We start from the raw sequence: 7,209 nt of genomic DNA, 5'->3' as shown, positions 1-7,209 counted from the left end.
CCACCTTTTTGAGTCCGGGTTGGTGTGCCATTGCACGATTTGGCATAATTGGGCCGCTTTATAATAAGCCAACAAGCAGGGCACCGCAAGCCCCCCTGCCCCTGTTTGGTTGCGCATTATCCGCCTGCCCACTCTCGCCTTTTTCCCCCCCAGATAAATCTATCTATTTCGGATTGGAGCGAGAGGACGTCCATTAATCCCACTGGCACCGGGAGGGTGTGGAATAAGTAAAGAAGGCGAGGGAGCAGGTTCATTTTAATACAGTGAATTTTCCCTATCCAAGAGAATTTGTGTTTGTCCCATCCCCTTATGTCCCCTCGTAGGGTTTGCATCAGTTTGGGGTAATTTGCCTGGTACAGCAGTTTGGTTGTCTTGGTTACATTAATCCCTAGATATTTAATTTGTGTCTGCTGCCAGTTAAAGTTAAAGTTGAGGGTGATCAGCTTCTCCATGTGTTTTGGTAAATTTATATTCATAGCGTCTGATTTAGATTGGTTTATTTTAAATCCGGAGTTCCTATTAAATCTACCCAGTAAATCAAATAAGTTTGGTAGAGAGGTGAGGGGGCTAGATATTGTCAGGAACACGTCATCCGCATACAGTGCCACTTTAAGCGACTGGTTTCCAATGCCAATACCCAAGATATCTTTGCTGTCTCGTATTTGCGCGGCTAGGGGCTCCATACATAGCGCAAACAGGAGAGGGGAGAGCGGGCAGCCCTGCCTCGTTCCGCTCTTGATTAAGAAGGGGTCCGATGCGAACCCCTGGTGGGTCACCCTGGCTGACGGAGCCGAGTATAGGGAGAATATAGCGGCAATCAGTTTCGTTCCCATCCCAAACGCTCCAAGCGTGGCCTCTAGATATGGCCAGTCTATCCTATCAAACGCTTTTTCTGCATCCAGACTGAGCGCCATAACTGGTATTGATCTTGTATTGGCTATTTCTAACAGATCAATGATTCGTCGGGTGTTATCCGCAGCTTGTCGACCCGCTATGAACCCGACTTGATCTGGGTGCACCAGTCTGGGTAGGATGAGACTCAATCTATTGGCCAAAAGTTTAGCGTATATTTTAATGTCCGAATTAATCAGGGATATTGGCCTGTAGCTTCTACAGTCCTGTGGGTCTTTACCCTGTTTGTGTATCACAGAAATTGATGCTTGGAGCATCTGCCGGGGGAAAGGGGTCCCTCCCAACACTTGGTTGAACATACGGAGGAGATAGGGGATCAATTGTTTCTTATATTTTTTGTAGTATAGGTTCGAGAATCAGTCAGGACCCGGGGCTTTAGAGGGTTTTAGATTTACGATGACCTCTGATATTTCTTCAGCTGTGAAATCCCTGCCCATCACCTCTCTGTCCTCCTCGCTCATTCTTGGTAGATTTGAGTTCTGCAGAAAATCCCGCAGGGCTCTCTCCATTCCAGAGGAGCGGCTCACCTTCTCCCCGTCATAGAGTGTCTCATAATAGCTTTTGAATTCCCCCACTATGTTTTTAGGGTCGGCGGAAAGGGTGCCCGATTGCGTGCGTATAGCCTGTATATTATAGCTTTTTGCTTTTGGGTTAATCATCCTGGCTAGTAGGGTATCCGGCTTGTTGGCTTTTTCAAAGAATTTCCTCTTTGACCAAGTCAGTGATTTCTCGGCCTGGGAGGTAAGAAGCAACTTCAGCTTGAGCTGCGTATCTTTAATCTGTTGTAGGATGGCTGGGTCAGGAGACCTCTTATGCCGATCCCAAATGACTTTCAGTTCGGTCCGCCCTTCAATAATTTTTGTATTCCTTTCTCTCTTTCGTTTGGCTGCCACACTAATGAAAGTCCCTCTTAGTGTTGCTTTATGTGCCTCCCAGAGGGTGATGTGGGAACTCACACTTCCCACGTTTTCTCTAAAAAATTGTATGATTTCTTCCCCAATTTTTTCCTGTACTTCCGGGATTTTGAGTAAGGACTCATTAAGTTTCCAGTTTGCTCCTGGTCTGTCCAGCCCAATTTGTGCGCACCTTAGCTCTATGGGTGCATTATCTGACCACGAAATATCATGGATCCCAACATGGGAGATCTGTGAAACCAGTCTACTAGAGACAAAGAAGTAATCGATTCTGCTGTAAGAATTGTGTGGATGTGAATAGAAGGTGTAGTTTCTGTCCAGAGGGTGGAGTTCCCGCCAGACATCCACCAGCCCTAAGTCTCTCAGCCCATTTTCAAGTGCCGTTGGCCGAGCTGCTGGTTTAAGCCTGGGGGGCCCGGACCTATCCAAGGCTGCGTTTAGTACTGTGTTAAAGTCTCCCCCTATTATCAGGGCACCTACGGCGTGTTTTTTGATAGTAGTGAATGTTACAGTGTAGAATGGCGAGTCATGGCCATTTGGAGCGTATATTACTACTATCGTAATGGGCTGTTGGCTTATAGTCCCCACTAGTAGGAGGAACCTTCCGTCCCTATCCTTCTTGATTGTGTCTACCACTAGCCCTAGCCTATTATGTATGAGTATCGCAACTCCCCTTTTCTTTTCTCTAGCAGAGGATAGAAACACCTGTCTAAATTGTTTGTCAAAGTATTTCGGGAAACTGGTGGTGCTAAAATGTGTCTCTTGAATTAGAACTATGTCAGCTCCCTTTTTCTTATAGTCCGTGAGGGCCACCCTTCTTTTGTTGGGGCAGTTTAAGCCTTTAGCATTGTGGGATATGATAGTCAACGTCATGTTTCGTGTCCAGTCTCACCTAGCGTCCATCGCCCATCCATGAAAAATGCCGGAACCGCACCAGGGGGCCTCCACCTCCCTGCGATGTCCTGCAGTACGTCGAACTGTGGCGTCATACCACCTAGGTAGAAGGTAATGTGGGGGGAGGGAGACACATAAGGAACATCTGAAACATAAGGAAAAGTTAACAGGGTGGGGAAGAAATCACTGGCCCCTGGCCAGTGCCCTTCCCTTGCCTTACGGGCATGGGAATCCAATGGAGTACTCTCCAGACCTCCTCCCTCTGACCTAGTGCCTCCACTCCCCAGCCTTCCAAGGACCTTCTCCAGACCCGGGGTATAAGCCCCGGTCTGAGTGTGTAGACACATGACAACGACCAGACCGCACCTTGTACCGGCGGCTGCGTCTGGAATCTTTCTCTGTAAGCAGCAACTTCTCTGTTGGTTCTGACCCTCCCAATCTGCTAATTGTATCGTGGCCTCACTGCGTACGTGCTCTCATCCTATCTGGCTCTTAAAGAGCGTATGAACACCTATATTGGTTAAACCATTATTTGATTCTGGACTTGTAACCCAGTTCAGTACCTATTCTCCTCTGAGTATGTATCTGAACTATGCCCTTAAACAACATTTGATATACTTATTAACTGTAATTAACTATATTAACTTTAATAGCTGACCCAGGTTTTTTTAATTTATTTATTTTGGGGTGGGGAGGGGGGCTGGGTATAGGTGGGATATGTGCAACGTAATTCTTTTTAGTGGTATATCGTGTTTCGTATTTTTATTTAGTCAGTTTAAATTTAGTAATACTAGATATGCTATTATAGGATTTATCCTGACTATAGTTTATTTTTATTTATTTTTTTAAAACATCACTTATTACTCTCCATTAACAGTAAACAGTAATAAGGTAATAATAAAAATTAAACTATTATTCATCATTTGTTTTTTTAGTATACTATACCTATTGTGCTACACCTTCTCCTCCTGTCACTTTATTTATTAATGTACTGTGGTGTGTTGTGTTAAACCTTGAGTAACTCATCAGAGAGTGAGCTGGAAACATTTTAAGCCCCCCTCCCCTCTTCTGCTTCTTCCTTGCCACGGGACTCAATCCAGCTGGACAGGTCTGCTGCTCAGCCTCCAAACCCTCCGTCTGTGGCTCCTGTGCAGTCGGGAACCTCTCGTAATGCTTTGCAGCTCCTCCCCTGGTGACGACGTCCGTCGCCATCTTGGTAATGGCAGGCCGTCCTCTCGCGAGATTATCCTCCTCAGTCTCCTTCCTCCGGTCCCTCCCCTCTCTCATTGTGGATCGGGAGCTGCTCCAAGATGGCCGCCATTCGTGGAGAGGTGCTGCCGAAGCTGCGGGGAGCCATGGAACTGACCTGAACGGGTCTTGAACTGCTTCTTTAACTATGGAACTGTAACTGGAACGGGAACAGGTAGGATGTTTGTCTTTATTTGCAGCTCAGGTCCCGATTTCATTTCGGGCTGTGGGGTTGACGTCGCTTGTCGGCTTTCCACACCTCCTTCCATGAAGTGTCCGGTGCAGCTCCCCCTGTGGCTATTTCTGCGGGTATTTTGTCCTGGAGCCCTAGTTTGGTGAGGAAGCTGCTGCCATCTTCTAGTCTCCGCAGCGTGGTGGCAGCGCCATTTTGTAGCACCATTAACCCAAACGGGTACAGCCAACGGTAGCGGGTCCCAGCCTCTCTCAGCACTTTAGTTATGGGGGCAATTTGTTGTCTTTTCAGCAGGGTAGTGGGTGAGATGTCTTGATAGACCTGCAGTTTATACCCCTCAAAGTCTCCCTGAGATCTGGTCATTTGGCAGAATGCCTCCTTCACTCTAAAAAAGTGAAAACGGGCTATTATGTCTCTTGGGGGGGGCATTTTGCTGTGGTCTCGACCTCAATGCCCTGTGGCAGCGGTCCAGGTGCAGGTCTGCTTCCGATCGGTCGGGCATTATGTTTTGGAGCCATCTGCACATAAAGTCCTCCGGATCCGTTTCAGTCTCTGGGACCCCCCGGATCCTCACATTGTTCCTCCGATCCCTATTGTCCGCATCCTCCTGCCGATCCAATATATCCCTGACTGTTTCCCTCACTTGTGCCACTTGTCTGTCTGTTTGTGGAGTGCTTTGACTGTGGCGTCCATTTTCTTTTCAAGAGAGTCTGTGCGCTCTCCTATACCGCAGATATCAGCTCTCAGGGCTGCCACTTCAGACTGAAAGCACTTTTTGATGTCTAAGCAGAACTCTCATGTCTCTGCGTCTCATAATTTGGTTGTCTCTGCTGGTATCTTGGCCGACATCTTCCTCCTCTTCCGATTCGGAATCACTTGGCGCCATTCCCTCCTGGCTGGGGGCCCGCGCTGGATCTCCTTTAGTAAAGTAATCGGTCAGGACCGTTGATGTACTCTTTAAGCGGGTCGTTCTCGGCATCCTGGGACTTTGAGGCAGTTTGAAGATATGAATTGGGGCTTGATTGTGCTGTTTTGCTGCTTTTTTATTTAAAATTGCTGCCGGTTGAGAACGGAGCTAATGGCTCACACGTTCATGCACTCCAGCCGTCGCGCATGCGCTCCAGATATGTTATTCTAACCACTACTCATACATGATGACATGCGAACATTATGAAGTATGAAAGAAGGTGAAGGTAAGTAATGTGTTAAAGAGTGAATACTCCTGAAAACATCTTTAAAATGTATTGTGTGATATAGATAGTTAATTTAATTTGGATGCCAATAATATTAGCATGCAATGACTATCTACATTACCTAACAAACACACATACATAAAATGTTTAACAGGTAAGTGAATGTCAGCTTCTAGAAACATGGCAACTGTGTAATGTTGTACAATAAATCAAATTAATTATACATACATATATTTAATAAATTAAGCATTAATTCACACACTGAACATTTCAAAACCTTCATGTATACAAGGACATACTTGAATGTTTTGAAGCATCAGGACTTAATCATACATTCAGCATTCATTCAATTTTCTGCTTTAAACACCACCAGGCCAACTACAGATTTAGTGAATGTAATTATTTATTATTATTTTTCCTTTTGAGACCGAGTCACAGGCCTGCTTGTTGGCTGTTGTGTTAGCCTTTTCCGTTTGGCAACTACTTTGCCCTTCACTGTACGACTTGTACTCGCCTGTGAAAGTTCAGGGCCACGGGTTGTGGGCTGTGACAGTTCAGGGCCACTGGTTGTGGGCTGTGACAGTTCAGGGCCACTGGTTGTGGGCTGTGACAGTTCAGGGCCACTGGGTGTGGGCTGTGACAGTTCAGGGCCACTGGGTGTGGGTTGTGACACTTCAGGGCCACTGGGTGTGGGTTGTGGCCGTGGTGAAGGAGTTGATACACATTGCACGACTGATGGTGGAGCCGTTTCCTGTTTAGGTTTTTTAAACTTGCTCCAAAAACTGGTTATTAATAATTGTTTGCCTAAGTTTATTTTTCGTGTCTCAGTTGTAGGTGTCTGTTGCTGATTTGGACCAGATGCAAGCGGTTCGATGTTGACAGGGACCTGCACAGAACTTGCAGCTACTGTACCGGTATCATCCAGAACTGGGGAATGAAGAAGTGACGACTCTGGAGAAAAAGTTTCACCATGTAAAGATCCATCCTCAGATGGGGTAAAGTGGAATTGTTGTTCTCTAGCAGTAATTCTCAACTGATTAGCTTGGCTTAGATTCTGAACTATTGCTTGTAATGTCCTGTTTACACTTTGTATTTCTTTAGGAACTTGGATGAAGACTCTTTCTAGTTGTGACATTTGTGATATCGACCTTTCCTGCTGTGATATCATCATTTCCTGCTGTGATATCATCCTTTCAAGCACTGACATCATTTCTGAGTGGCGACGATTTTCTTCAACCACGATTCTTTCTTCAGAAGCTGCAATAGCTGAGTATGTGTCATGAGCAGGAGCAGTTGAATGCTGTGTTACTGGTCGAGTGGGAACATCTTCATGGTCACTTGATTGAATTTGTCCTTCATTGTCAACATCAGCTTCTACAAATAAATGAAGACATTATGAACTGCCATGGAACTTTCTGTTGGTCAATATAATGAGAGTTGTTCTCACAGTGTAACACATAACATGTTTGAACTTTTCAGTTGTGTCAAATAAAAATGTAGATTGAAGTAACAATTATGTTTGGACTCAGTGTGAAAGAAGAATGAGTGAAAGGTTGTTGTAACCTCACAAATCATAGCTGATAGTTCATATCACACACAATACATGTTGACATTCTAAACTACATTTTCTGTGACAAGAATTGGTGGGAAGTTCATTCCATGTGAAAGGCATTTAGTTAGCATGGTAACATAACATCTAGAAATGTACACATTACATGTCCTGCACCTCATACACTCATCTTCCATCGTTGACGAGGAGCTGGATGAAGCAGGTGATGAGACTTTTTCCGTGTAAGGTGACACATGAGCTCTCGGAGCAACTATATAAAAGATTAACATAAGATTTAGTTTGCCA

At 45.4% G+C, this 7,209-nt stretch overlaps 1 long non-coding RNA gene across 1 annotated transcript in view; it reads left to right on the top strand.

The window, feature by feature from the left end:
• The window catches only part of LOC142494474 (uncharacterized), a 14,122-nt gene extending 7,356 nt beyond the window's left edge, over window positions 1-6,766 (top strand). Inside the window, exons 3-4 of the long non-coding RNA XR_012801464.1 lie at window positions 6,183-6,349; window positions 6,456-6,766. This is a non-coding gene — a long non-coding RNA (uncharacterized LOC142494474). The remainder of the gene's footprint in view (window positions 1-6,182; window positions 6,350-6,455) is intronic.
• Window positions 6,767-7,209: the final 443 nt, after the last annotated feature.

Source organism: Ascaphus truei, chromosome 5 (assembly GCF_040206685.1).
Source record: "Ascaphus truei isolate aAscTru1 chromosome 5, aAscTru1.hap1, whole genome shotgun sequence".
Classification (NCBI taxonomy): Eukaryota; Metazoa; Chordata; class Amphibia; order Anura; family Ascaphidae; genus Ascaphus; species Ascaphus truei.
This window is presented reverse-complemented; position numbering and strand designations above follow the sequence as displayed.